At 41.4% G+C, this 14,970-nt stretch overlaps 1 protein-coding gene across 3 annotated transcripts in view; it reads right to left on the bottom strand.

The window, feature by feature from the left end:
* NAV3 (neuron navigator 3) overlaps positions 1-13,896 on the bottom strand; it is an 832,957-nt gene extending 819,061 nt beyond the window's left edge. For all 3 annotated transcript variants that reach the window (XM_045463549.1, XM_045463554.1, XM_045463556.1), the window contains exon 1: positions 13,626-13,896. The gene's annotated coding sequence lies outside the window, so the exon portion shown is untranslated. The remainder of the gene's footprint in view (positions 1-13,625) is intronic.
* Positions 13,897-14,970: the final 1,074 nt, after the last annotated feature.

Genomic DNA, 14,970 nt, shown 5'->3' with positions numbered 1-14,970 from the left:
TTTGACTTCTAATGAAACATTCTTTTTCTACATTGCCAACCTCTCGCTGGACACCTATTCACTATTCTTAATAAAATCAAAATGCATAATAAATGTAATTTAATTATTATACACTTAGTACGCTGTTGGGTTATTTAGCAACAATAGTCCACCTAATTGCCACCTCAATTCTTAGACAAGTGCTATTATCATTCCCACTTACAGATGAAGAAACTAAGATCTGGAGAAACTGAATCACTTGTCCACATACACAAAGTCTCTAAGAAGTGTTATCATATTGAAAGACTAGACTTTTTATATGGTACTGCTCTGCACTAAACAATTTTACCATCTTGTAATTGTGATATCCCCTCTCAAACAGAATTCTATACATGGCATCCCTGTTCAATACTCTTCAATGATCGCTTCTACCTCCAGAATAAAGTACAAACTCCTTCATCTAGAATTATACATTTTCTGGGCTGCCTCCCCTTCCAGCTTCACCATGTTGCACCTGACCCATGCGCGCATTTTTGCTCCTGGGGACTGACTGTTCCCAAACTTCTCATGTTCCCCTAGGTCTTTCTCCACTTGTGGAGTCACATGCTGAAACATCCTACTCCCTTTTGTCCATCTGGCAGGTTCCCACTCATCTCTCATGACTCAGTTCAAGCATCTCCGCTCTGGGCATCCTTCCCTGACGCCCTGCCATCAGGAGGAATGGTCACTCCCACTTGTGCTTTCCCCTGCATCTTCTTCACACATCTAGATTGGCTATGAAAGTTTCACATTAAAACTACTGTTCAGGGTCTCGCCAGCAGTGAGATCCTTAAGAGCAGCTACTTTGCCATCAGTGCCTTTTCAGCAATAGACGAGCTTCAGGAAAAAACAAAGGAACAAATACATAAAAGGCACTAGTGGTGTTCAACAACAAACATCCCTTACTACGAACTCTGGAACTCTTAAACTTTGTAGCTGGCAAGACTGAAAAACTATCTTTTAAATTTTTTTTAACGTTTATTTATTTTTGAGACAGAGAGAGACAGAGCATGAACAGGGGAGGGGCAGAGAGAGGGAGACACAGAATCCGAAACAGGCTCAAGGCTCCGAGCTGTCAGCACAGAGCCCGACGCGGGGCTCGAACTCACGGACCGTGAGATCATGACCTGAGCTGAAGTCGGACGCTTAACCGACCAAGCCACCCAGGCACCCCAAGACTGAACAACTATCAAGATGTGATTTACAGGGAGTATTGCCTACATCTTAAGGGGAGTTTTTAAAAAAAAAAAAAACTCAATATGGAAAGCTCACTGTACAGCAACTGTACCTGTTAGCACAGATCCAAAGTGGAAAGAGCAGGACACTTATAGGAAATTACAAATAGCTCAACACGCCTTCAATGGGAGATAAAGATGACCCGACGCAAGAGGAGGCAGGGCCAAATCCCAGGGATCCGTATGCCATGGAGCAGATTCAAGTTTACTTGCATACTTTACTACCCCATTTCCCAATGACAATATCCATCCTTGTACTTCTGCATGTGTTCATGGGTCAAAAGCCACTTAATCCATCAAGCATACTGCATTTTCCCCATCCAGAAGCAGCCTTCCCCTCCTTTATCTGTTCCCCTCCATGGATCCTTATACTTGTCTACAGAACTTGCCACGTTTTCCTTTCCACAAGTCTTCCCTTCCCTTCCCTTAAGGGCAAAGGCTACATCCTTCGCTCCCCAATCATCTCTAGCACATAGCCCAGAGCCCAATACATCGTGGCATGAAGAATAAGGCACTCTCTAGGTTCTGAAACTACTTTAAATATACACTTGAATTAAAATTCAGTATTCAGTAAGTGTTGAAACAAACTTATGATTATGTATCATAGCAATTACAGGATAGATTTCAAGGGACAAAATTTCTCTCCAGAGTTCCCAATGTGCCGGATTTTCACTTAGGCCCTGATCTAAATAAAACTATTTAAAATTGTGCATAAATAGCAAAATCTTATTATTGATTACATAGACATGAGGTCTCAAAACAGGTACTTGTGTAGAGCAAGTTGCAAAGTTGTATTTGAATCGCAATCACTTTTGCCAAAAGCTAAGAAAAGATTTAAAATGTCCTACTGAAAATGTTGATGAAGAAAAGTCTTGTGTTATTGATAAGGGCAATGTAGGCACTGGGGCAAAAAGGAGATATGTCTTTACTAAGGAATAAGGTTTGGATTCACACATTTGGTCATTAAGTACAGCTCAAAACCTACCAATTTACTGAAAATGAAGATCAAACAGGAACACAACCTCACACAACCACACACATACACCAGGCACCTAACAAAGTAAGACTCACTCTCCCAGCACTTGGACATCAAAAGAATCAATAGGACAATTGATGATCCTAAAGATTCAGCTACAAATCAAGGACACTGCAAGGGACACGCTCGAAGTTAAGCATCTTAATTTGACTCAGATCTAGTATCATTATTCTGAAAGATTTCATGGAATAACCTTCAAACATGAATCCGACAACTACAATCATTTCATAATAATGGGATATAATGCAACAGCACAACATCATAAGAAAATAAACAACGTATTTTTACGTAAACTGCTGCCCCATGTTCTAAAATGCACTTTATATACCTTGTGGGAGATTTTCTAGAAACCATCTACACATAGACTTTGCCCTGGATTCTGCCATGAGAAGAAGCAGAATATGGAGAGTTCTTCTACTTAAAATTTTAATGTAATTAAAGGTAAATGGCTGACAATGAGGTACATGGATGAGCCCAAGGGTATCCACCCTTGCTGTGATAAGACATTCATTCCAGGTGCCGCCTACCTTGTAGCCACACACACTGTAGGCAACTTGAGGTATAGTAGAGGGGAGAGGATTTCTGGCAGCCCAGAGGAAGAGACAGTGCTGCTGCCACATTCACAAAATCATCCTGCAGTATTTCTTCCCCTCTACCCCGCAACCAGGCTAGAACGAAGGAAGGACAGGAGGCAGCTGCTCAATAATAATGAACACAATCAACAAGGACCAATGTGCATTTGCATAGTACCTTGGAGTTTGAGTTCCTTCACCTACATTACCTTGATCTGATTGACAGTGAACCAGAGCCATCATCAACCATCAACCATTGTAAGATCCAGGAAGGCAATAGAAATGAATACAAAGAAATCAGCAAAGGCTCAAAGATTAGGATGGTAACAATTAAAAGGCTTTCTTCTAAGAAGCTCTTCTTCCCACTGCTAAAAATTCAAACACCAATAAGTCATCCAGTGGAAACCTCAAAGTCAAGTCATCCAGTAAAAACATCAAGATTCCTGGTTCTCTCTACTGGTCCACAATCCCTAAATCCAATTCATATAGTGAAAGCTCTGAAAATCAACAAGGTTTTTATAACCCATTTCACTTTAGAAAGTAAAATAAGGCTATATAGTCTCTCTCACCATATTCATTTTCTATCACTGCTATAATTAATTACCATAGTTTTAGCAGCTTAAAACAACATAAATGTATTGTCTTTAGGTTCTGGAGTTCAAGTCCAACCAGGGTCTCACTGAGCTAACTGCATTCCTTTCTAGAGCCTCTAGGTGAGAATCTGTTTCCTTGCCCTATTCAGATTCTACAGGCCACCTGTGTTTCTTCACCCATGCTCCTCTTCCCCATTTTCAAAGACAGGTCACACCTCTCTGTCCCTGTTCTCATCATCACATCTCCTGTGACCACAGTTGGGAAAGGTTCTCTGCTTTCTTAAGGACCCATGTCATTAGATTGGGCCCACAAACCCCTTAAACCTTAATTACAGGTGCAAAGTCCCCTTTGCCATGAAAAGGGACATATCCACAGGTTCTGGGGATTGGGATGTGGTATTTTGGGAGAGGGGCATTCTTCTGTCTACTATTTCCACTTATTCTGATTATTTATGGATTTCCTTACAGAAATAGTCATTTATTGAACCAAGAGACACTGCCCCAGGCCATGGTCAGATTGTTACATAATGCACTGTGTGTGTGTGTGTGTGTGTGTGTGTGCACGCGCGTGTGTGTGTACACCACACACACACACACACACACACTATTTTCTTTCTAAAATACAAGAAAGTCCACATTCTGAAATACTGATCCCTAGGGTTTCAGTAAGAGATTCTGACCTGTGCCATAATTTATCCATACTGTTTGTTCTCTCCTTCCTCAGCAAAGCCACCTCTGACCACTCCCTTCAAAGGAGGAATTGCTCTTCTATTAGGAAAGATCCAAAAACAGCGACTTAACTTTAATTATTAGTGGGCAGAGTGATTATGCTTTAAAGAGCACAAAACCAAGGTTTACTCCCTCTCACTCTCCTTTGACTTCTGGGTTTTATATGGCTATTGAGTTAAATTAGGATCCCTCTTTCTCTTTTTGACGTCCACTCCCTAAACTGTGTTGAGACCAGAGCATATCAAGACTAAATATATATACATATATGGATTCAAGACTAAAGTATGTATTCTAAACCATCTTCCAAAGAAGCCTGCATCAAGGGAAAATTGCACCATCTCAAGGCGTTAATAAAATGGTATTCTGATTACCATTCGGCTGCTATTGCATGCAAAGATCTTCCCTGGGGTCCTTGCACAGGGATGGAGGGAAGGGCAAGGACGATTCAGATATTTCTGGGACCCTAACATACTACCAAAGAAATCCCACCTCAATTCTTAAACTCTACATTTAACAAGCACTAACATCAGGAAGTTTAAAAGTTCATGAGATGTATTTTTTCCCTACCAGAGTGGAAATGCATTTCCAAAGTATGATACAGACATTTGCCCTATAGGGAATACCCTGAAGAGACATTATTAGTTAGTTCGCAAAAAAGGAAAAAGCTATAGGTAATGGCATAATTTCTAAAGCAACTTCCTGTGACATTATTGAGAGTTTATCTGCTGGAGGCAGAAAAGCCTTTGTGGTTACTGAGGCCATATACAGGAGACCTTCAAAAGAGCATTAGCATTCATTAACAGTGTAGAACTCAGGATAACTCTCAATTATGGTAACATAATTCAACCTGATCTTAGGTTGAGTGCGGCTTCACCATTATAAATTGTGAAGTCTAGCTATAAATAAGCAGCTAAACACTCTGAAAAATAAAAAAAATAAAATAAATTCAAATTAAGCACATTCAACTGCCTCGAAGGCAGGGCAGGGACCTTGTCTTACTCATTTCTGTACCCCTGATATCCTCATCACAGCATAGAAGCCAATTAATGTATATCTATAAACTTTACTTTTGTTTAAACATCATGTTTACATCATGGGGTAGGGTAAATTAATGCAATGCCACATGTGCATAGCACATAAAACAAGCACACAAGATGGGACACATTATCCATCAAATACACAAAAGCACACTTATCAAAAGACATCTAAGAAAACACTCCCAGACTTTATACACATCTGCTGTAGATCCTTTTTACTGGCAACATGGAGTGGTTGAATTTCTACACATTTCACAAAGAACAAAAAAATCAGATCTGTTTGTTTATTCTCAATTCTAAAGGTAGTTCTTACTGCACACTGTGCTCAAACATAAAAAACTAGTAACTTCATTAACTTTCTCCTGAGGCTGGTGATGCAACTTATTTCCGAGGGCCTAAAAACTAATTTCTGAATGGCTGCTTAGTGGTTTTCTGAGTCCTCCCAGGTGAAGTTTGTTCAAATAGCCAAGGAACCCCCCCCCCAAAAAAAATCAATTTCAATTCCCAGAGAGCATGATATTGGTGTAGGTCAGTGAACACCATTACTGTTTCATCCCAAGATAACCACGGCTCTGAAAAATTCTCAGGAGCAAGAATCCTATTAATTACACTACCTAACAAATCACACAGCAAAAGTACTAACACCTGATGCTCCAGACCATAAGACTGGTGGCTCATTTATGAAAAGAGCCTAACACTCACACCAATCTAAAGTCTTAAAAACTTTACTTCCTAGTATTTATTCTCCAAGGTTCCTAGCACCAACTTATACATATTAAGGATTCAGTCACCTTTTAAATTTTTATGGATGGTAATTTACATAGATAAAACAGATTAAGTAAAAAGTGACGGAATTGTCTTTTCTTGGTTCTCTAATCCATACATTTTCAGATATATCAAAACCTTGCACTTACATAGAACCTATTCTACCTATGATAAATATCCACGTTTTAGAGTTCATTAAACTTTTAATGAGATAAACAATGAGAAGAACAGATCGATACATATGATCCAGAACCACACTTAAGAAGGGAAGGAAACCCAAGGGCACCTGAGTGGCTCAGTGGGTTAAGCCTAAGCGTCTGACTTAGGCTCAGGTCATGATCTCACGGTTCATGGGCTCAAGTCCTGTGTCCGGCTCTGGGCTGACAGCTCAAAGCCTGAAGCCTGCTTCAGACTCTGTATTTCTCTCACTCTGCCCTTCCCCCACTTGCTCTCTCTCTCTCTCAAAAATCAACGTTAAAGAAAAAAAAAAATTTTAAAAAAAGGGAAATCCAGCAATACACACAAAAGCCTGAAATACAAATTCATAAAGAATGGCTACAAGAGACAATGTTACCAGGGTCTCATTTGGGGCATATTATAGTTTGGGCACTTTAATCTTACCTTATTTAGTAGGCAACAGAAAAAAAGTCTGTAGGACAATGAAAGCTTACATCATTAAGGACTTAGTGTGTGCTGGGGGTAACCTGAAGGTAGACTATGATACTATCTCAAAATTTACCTAAATATAAGCTAAAACATGTCCGAGTACTCAACCCCCAGCCCTGATTTCTTTCAAAATTCCACAACAGTGGAATTGCTAACATATACGATTGCCAAAAGGAAGGGCTGGGATTAAGTTCCAGGTTAGCAACTAATGAAAGAAGAAACATCGTGTCTTCTGCTCCTTTAATTATGGATAATGTCCACAAAAGAGTCACTCTGAGGAGTTAAAGTATAAAAGGGTGAGATGCCAATAACTCACTGTGGTAAGTGTAGACTTTAAACAGCATTCTGTCGACCAGAACTCTATTAGCTGTATCTATAAAACAGTAACTAGTATTTATAATAATAATCCTAAAGCAGTTTAAGGTTTTTATATTGCTGCTGCATAACAAATTACTCCAAAATTTAGCCATTACAAATAGTAAACATTTAATAACTCATGCAGCTCCTGTGAGTTACAAATTCAGAAGTGCCTTAACTAGATGGTTTGTGGTCTTTCAAGAGTATACAGTGTGTTACCCAGCACTGCAGTTATCTGGTACTTCCCCAGGGTTACAGGACCCCTTTCGGATGGCTGGTAAACTGAAAAACTGCTGGCAATTAGCAAAAGGCCTCACTTCTACATAATTCTCTATGGACTGCTTGAATGTCATCACCACATGGCAGGTGGTTTCTCCCAAAGTGAGTTATCCAAGAGAACAAGGCAAAAGTGGCAATGGCTTTTATGACTTCGCCTCACAATTCAAATGCCATCACTTCCGTCATATCCTATAGATCACACAGAACAACCCTGGTACAATGTAGGAGGAAACTTCAGAAAGGCATGAATAGCAACAACCAATGACCACTGGGGACCATCTGCAGGCTGGCTATTATTGCAATCTTGAAATAAGCTTCCAAATGAAAGATAACACTCAATATAGTTTCAGACTGGTTTTATAGAGCCCAATTCCTTAATAACTATTCTTAAATATGATATGTCTATTATTTTGACTTGCCATTAAATGCTCAGTCCTGTAATCTAGTAACTTTTATCTCAGAATTCATATTATTGATAGTAGTAACAATATTATTTTAAAATCAAATATTCTAGATTCTCAAAACCTGAGTAAGTTAGTTTCCATGGTCAGAGAATCAGGAAGGATCTTAAGAGGTCACCTACTTTGTTGAAGCTGAATGACAGGTCCTTGGGAATCCAGTATACCATCCTTTCCACTTTTGTGTTTATTCAAAACAGTCCATAATAATAATAAAAAAAAATTAAGCATACTAATCCAATACATTCATTTTACAGATGAAGACATTCCCTTACCATATAAAGAAACTTACCTATTCAATGCAGCTCTTAATATTGGAACTCACAAAAGATAAAAAGCCAAGATGAAACAGGACATCTTTAAACAAGTGACATCTTCTCATCCATAAGACCTTAAATAACTTCACACACAAAAACTGTCCAGCAACTCTCTTTAGCAAAAGCTTGTTGCTTTAGGATTACATTAGGGTAACAGTAGTCTGTTGTCATTGTGACTAAAAAGCACTGTATACCAAAGGTAGGAATTTTATGCTTGTTAAGTTGTTTAACGGACATACTACTACTGGAGTTAATCCTGATTTCAGGTTTCAAGTACTGAATTTAAAAAACCCATGGATAATCTGGATACTACATATAAAAAAAAAGAATAGGATAAACTTTTCTGGAAACTTGAAGAATGGATCCAAAACAAACAAACAAACAAACAAAAACGTGTATTATTTTCTCCCAGGCACCTGGTCAGTATTTTCAGCTTAAGACTATGGGGAAAAGCGAAGTTGGGGTTGGGGAGAAGAGGGAAAGAAAGAGAGTGGCACAGCTCCTATGTGGATACGTGTTCTGTATGCGTCATATCAGACTTGGAAAGAAAAACAAATCTAATAAAAATAACTACAGTCTTCTGATACATTTCAGCCACAGCAGCAGCAACACCAATAATGATAGTGAATGTGCAATGAAGACTTACTACATGCCAGGAACACTCCTAAATATTAAATTAATAGAGGCTCTCGTTTAATCTTCACAAAAATCCTTCTAAACAACTATTTTACAAATGGGGAAACAGATTCAGATTAAGAAAATTACCAGTGACAACCTACACAGTAAGTGGCAGAGCTGAGATTCGAACTCAAGCAGTTGACTCCAGAAGCTACATCTTTAAGTGCTGTGCAGTGCTGCCTTAAAATGGGGCAATAAAATCAAGTAGCCATCATGTTTGGTTCCCTATAATAAGGTAATGTAAGAAGGTGTTCAATAACAATGCTTCTTTTGATTGAAAAAGGTCCTCAAGGTCCGACTTTGCGGTCTCACTTGTATTTGCAACATTAGGATATAAAAAGGTACCATTTCTTCCTCAGTGCTACCCCTACAAACCTACCAAAAGGTACCAAGTAAGGTTAGAGACTTTAATGTTCCCCAGTAGAGAAAACTGAAAGCTGGATAGGAGGCCCATGGTTCAACATATGAATGGACTACATAAAAATATATACAAATCAAGACTAAAGAAATACACGAGTCTGTTTCAAATCCTCCCGACTACACCTGAAGTGTTACAAATTACTTCTTGTCAAAACACGGATTTTACCTTCTTTTCTCAAAAAAACTTTGGCCCTGTGCATTGGCAGCATTTCCAGATCGTGAAATCTCGAGGTCCCCATTCTGTCAAGTACTTATCCAAACAAGCACAACTAGCAATTGTCCCAACCGCTATGCTCTTATGAAAACGTTGCATAGTTTAACAAAAAATATCATTGTACAAACGCTGTTTAATATAATGACATGAACAAGCAGCTTTTGAATCCCTACAGGGACCAGGGTTATTTTCTCTGAACACTGTAAAATCATTTTAAGATAAGAGAATAGTAAACACGTATAATTTTTAAAGACTTGGGAGTTTTTTTGTTTTTTTTTTTGTTTTTAACAAGACTGCTGAGTTACATAACCACCTTGAATGATGCATTAAATTCGGAATCTATGCTACTGCATTGCTTGTCCTGAGACTTCATCTGGGACAGAGAAGGATGATGACCTACGGAAATATCACCACCAGAGGCTCATATCAGATATTATTGTTGACAGTCAGACTTGGGAGGAAAAATGAAGTCTGGGCAGAAAGATACCTCTGGGGATTTTTTTCCTACCCTGAGGTCCACTTAACCTTACAGAAAATTACTTTTCCTTACAAAATGGGAGGGTGGGGGTTGGTGTTGGAAGAGGAGATCTTACACTGTTTTTTGTTTTAAGGTGGGAGAAATTTATTACTTACTTGCATTGAAGTAAAAGGGTGGTACCTGCTAGGATTGTTCAGTTCTGGATACCAGGTTATGTGATTAGCCATTAAGCATCTACTACCCATATCCATAGAATATAGAGAGTAATCACCTTCTCCTGAATGGAAAGAAATATTCACCATCATTACCCATCTGTCAATGGCACAAGTAAAGATTTCCTTTATTCAGAACACTTGTCTGCTGCCTCTCAATGTGTGCAGTGTGTATCTTCTAGCATCCACCAGGCTACAAAGGTACACCTGTGTATATATGTCATCTACGCATATATTGGAGAATTCAAAAATAGGAAAAGAAAGATTATTGTGCCCATTTTTCCCCTGGATAAAACAAAACTAAGTGATATCTGTGAATAAGGAGACGATCCCAAGAGTAACTGTGATCCAGTGACAAGTAGGAATATATAACCCTTGGTCTCTTGGCTCCTACTTCATGCATAGCTCCCTGACTCCCAGCATTTCTAAGGTTCACAGACTCTCATTTGATTTGGTGATATTCTCACCCTAATGATCCCAGTTACACACAAAGTCAGACACATATGCACATGTCTCCATAAATTCTTTTCTCTTACAAAAATAACAGTAAACTCAGGTGTTTTCTGAGAATTTTAGAACACTCCTCAAGTAAATAAGGAGCTAAGGAGAACTGCAAACCTAGGCCTGGGAATCAGTGTTCTGAGTGAAGTCAGAAAGTTTACATCAGACTATTCATAGGAGCCAACACACTTTTCCTATCAAGTCCCTGAATGATCACAAAGTGTGGATTTCTGTCCACACTTCGGCTTGCACCCAGGACAACCACTTCCTGTTGCCATGGGTAACAAGGATGAGTCACTTGAAGCCCTCCAGACAACTTGAAAGATGTCTTATCTTGTACCATTTTCAGAATTAACAAAATATATTCTCGGTAATTAGCAGTGCTCAGCAATACAGTCTATTAAAATATCAGATCAAAAACATCTATTAATCCCTCTGCAGGAAAATGGGGACTTGAAGTAAGTAAACTTGAGGGATTCTCCCCCTTTCATAAAACAGGTAACTCATTATTACCAACCTTTCATTAAATGATTCACATATAGATGCAATCACAAGGAGGAAAGACGGTTTGGGGATCAATGTATTCAAAATACGTAAATAATTTATGATGTGTCCCTAATACACCATTTAACTTCAAATCATGCAAGGATTAATCAGAACAGACTTCACGTTAAATCCTTCACGTACACATGCAAAAAGAGGAGCGGTCACATGAAAATATTAAATGTACAAGAGGGCATGGCATCTCTTAAACCAAAGGCAAGAAAAATGAACATTTCATTGAATCTATAATTAACTGTGCATTCAAGTGCCATGCAGTCCACCAGGAACATCTTGTACATACGTCAAGATAACCCACTCAACCAGGAAACACCAAACATCAGAAGTCAGGTGAAAACAACAACGTAGGAGCATTAATTACTACTATCGCTGCTCACTAGAAGGAAGAAGAAAATGTTGAAAGAAAAAACATGCTCTTTTGGATTTCAGTGGCAAGGGAATTTTAAGTCTTCTGTAAATATTCATCTGAACTGGATAAACATGACCTACGGTATGAAAAGTATTAGATGTAGAATTAAGAAGATGAAAATACATTTAAAACCTACAGCTTCTTAATTGGGTAAAAAAGTCAACAGTGTGGAGTGGCATGGCAGTAATGATCTTTTCTTGATTAGAATTATCGGTTATACTTCCCAATATATCAGTAGTTTCTCTTCTTCCTGATCCATTCTCTGCCCCAAGATCCAATGATAGTTGAATTTAAAAACAAATGTGCAGACAAAGGAAAGGAGGCAAGGGGACCTCACTAAAACAGAGACCTTTTTCTATATGAACTATATACCACTGAAACAGACCAGAGGAAAACCACTGATTAGCATTGTTTTCACCCATGAAATCTTTTGACCTCAGGAAAACTTGAGAGCGTAACAACTAGATCTTTCGGGAAACAAAAATCCACAAAATTTCTATTTCTGGTTAAAAGGAAGCTCTCCTGTCTTATCCCTTTGTTTCCACATGATACAGACATCTCATGTTTCAAGGAGAAATAAAACCATAGTGAGGAAGTACCTCAAACATAAACAAGGCAGAACGGGTTCCATACTAGAGCGGCTCCACTTTTAAATAAGTTTTAACTTAGACCTACCTAGTACAGCTCTACACATGCTAAGAACCAAAGCAAAAGTCGGGTTTTATTGTACTATCATGTCCTCAGGACTAAAGTCTGAATCTAGTCTTTAGGTCTCATGTCTTTCACACAGGAGTTGCTATGCCTTCTCTATTCCTTGGCATGGTCTGTCTGAACCCTCTACCCGCTTGACTCTATTACACCTTCTACCAGAGGATGCCACTTCAGCCAGCTGGGACTTTAGGAAGCAAGGTTCTAAACCTTAATTATGATCCACTCATTCATGTAACTGGAAAGTGTAAAACTGAATGAGGGTTAAAGAGGAGGTAATTAAGGCAACAGAAGTTGCATGTTCCTCATAAACTGGGGGAGGGGGGTATCTCTCAAGTGCCCTAAAATTAAAATTCAAAGAAGAGTACGTATAGATCAATAATTTGAGACTTTCTGTAGAAGATCGTATTTTTAAAAACGTAAGATTTCTTTACAGCCATGGTTTAGGAGGATTTAAAAACATATTCAGCCCTTACAATACATGTCATACTTGGAGCACGGAAGCGAGCTGCAGAACTCTGATTCTGACATACAGCCCAGCTTAGAATGCATTTCTGCAGAATCGAGGGAGATCAATAGACTCAGGAAACAAATATGTTGATGGATGAGGACAAGTCTGAAAACGACCTGGCTGAGGTGGCCACGCTGCAGGTTTCACGGCTCTTCCCATGTTGGCAGAAGGGAAGGGTTACCAACGATTCCCTTTCTTTTAAGAGGGAGACGAAAAAAGGAACCGAGGGGAGGAAAAACAGGGAAGGGAGGGAACAGAATGGAGCTGATGATGAGAAAAGGAAGAAAGAAATGAGAACGGGGAAAGAGAAAGAGAGAAACCCGAAGAGGGGCGGGGGAGTAGGAAGGAAAGCTATGATGTTTGGACGCTCGCCAGCCACCCAGCCGAGCGCTCCATCGCCCCCAAGCCTGCCTCCCTCGCTCTCTCGTCTGGAGCCGTGGGGTTCCCCCGATGCGCCGCCCTGGTGCGGACAGCCCTCCCCGCGACCCCAGCCCGGCGCAGGCCACGCCGAGATGCCCCAAGTAGCCCCCAGCAGCCCGCCCAGCCGAGCCCGCCACTCCCTGGACCGCGCTAGCCACCCCCGCCCCGACTGCTCCCGGCGCCCCCATCACTAGTCTAGGGAAAAGCCGAGAGATGGGAAAATCAAAAAGGGGAGGGAGACGACCAAAAAAAAAAAAAATTTTTTTTTTTTTTAATAATGTGGTCATAGGTCCTGGGGGAGCACAGGGAAGGAGACCCGTGGCAGGCACCTGGGAAGGAACACGCTGTTGCAAATACCCCGGGCTGCGTCGGGCTGGGCGATTTTCCACAAAAGGAAGTTTGGAAGGAGCGCAGCGGTTTGCAATGGAAGAGAACGGGAGCCCAGCGTTACCTGACTGAGGTCAAGCCGGCGGGCCGCGGAAATCCTCAGGTTTGCGATACTGAGCCACTTGATCAGGTTACTATGGAAATCGTCTTGAGAAGGAAAAAAAAAAACCGCAGCCCAGGCACATCCTCGTCACCCCGAAGGAAACTGCTGGGGCCGCCGAGCGTGGGCGCGGGACCGGGCGCGGCGCCTCTCCCGGCCCGGCTCGCTCTTTCTTCCCTCCTCGGCCGGGCCGCGCCTCCCCGCCCCGCGCCGCCGCCGCCGCCGCCGCCGCCGCCGCCGAGCAGCCCGCGGGCCGAGCGAGCCCTCCGCGGCGCGCAGCCGGGAGCGAGAGCGCGAGCGAGCTCGCAGCCACCAGCCGGCCTGGGCGCCGAGTGGCGCTGTTTCCCGACCGCGCAGCTGGAATTTAAAGAGACAGACGCCTCTCGGGGTCTGGGGCCCGTGCCCTCAGAGGGGCACGCTGGGCGCCCACCGTCTCTGCCCGGGCGGGAGGAACAGAGCAGGCCGGGAGAGAAAAGTTTCGTGCGGGGACGGCGGCGGGAGTGCGTGAAGACCTGCCTCGGCCTCCTCTCCAGAATGCAGAACACAGGCTGCAAGGAGAGAGTAAGAGGGCTTTTTTTTTCCCCCTCCCTTGGAGACTAAGGGGGAAATGATTTGTATGCTCAACAAGTCATGCACCTATTTTCAGCTGCGCTCGTTTTCGTCCTTGTGCACCGACTTTTTTTCATTGAAAGCACAGAGACAAATGCGGGTTCATTCCTTGTTTTATGTCAGACACCAAGCAGAGAGACACATGGGTTTGGAGCGAAGGTGGTGGCGGGAAGATACAGCTGTCAACTGTCTTGAAAAATCTTTCTCTCTCTCTCTCTCTTCCTCTCTCAACCAAGGAAGCCTCTCCTTTTCTCTTCCCTCTGAGCCCTGGAGAACAGGCTTGAATGTATATTCCAGCCTCTAGTTAAGTGTCCTCCGACAGATCACCCTCCAGTTGGCACCTTTTCTCTACAGCCATGAATGCAAGCTTGCTTCTGTTGCTGCGAATAAGCAAGAATCTAGCAGAAAGAAGCATCGAGTCTGGCCCTTTGCTATCCCTAGCTACACCAGCTTTCAGTGGCCACTTCTCTCACTGCCGTTGCAAATGCGGCTCACATTTGTGCTGCTCCCCACATACAGCCCAAAGAATGTGTTTAGAAATGTACACATATTTATTTGGAGTATCAAATTATGATCCAATCAATTTATTTTGCTGTTCAAACAATCACCTTTCACTGCTTCATATACTAAACAGCCTTTTTTGGTACCAGTTCAACACAAATTTCCTGGGGGGAGGGGGGCAATAAGGAGGCTCTCCCTG

This window comes from Leopardus geoffroyi, chromosome B4 (assembly GCF_018350155.1).
Source record: "Leopardus geoffroyi isolate Oge1 chromosome B4, O.geoffroyi_Oge1_pat1.0, whole genome shotgun sequence".
NCBI lineage: Eukaryota > Metazoa > Chordata > Mammalia > Carnivora > Felidae > Leopardus > Leopardus geoffroyi.
Note: the sequence above shows the minus strand (reverse complement) of the source record. Positions and strands in the feature narration are given on the sequence as shown.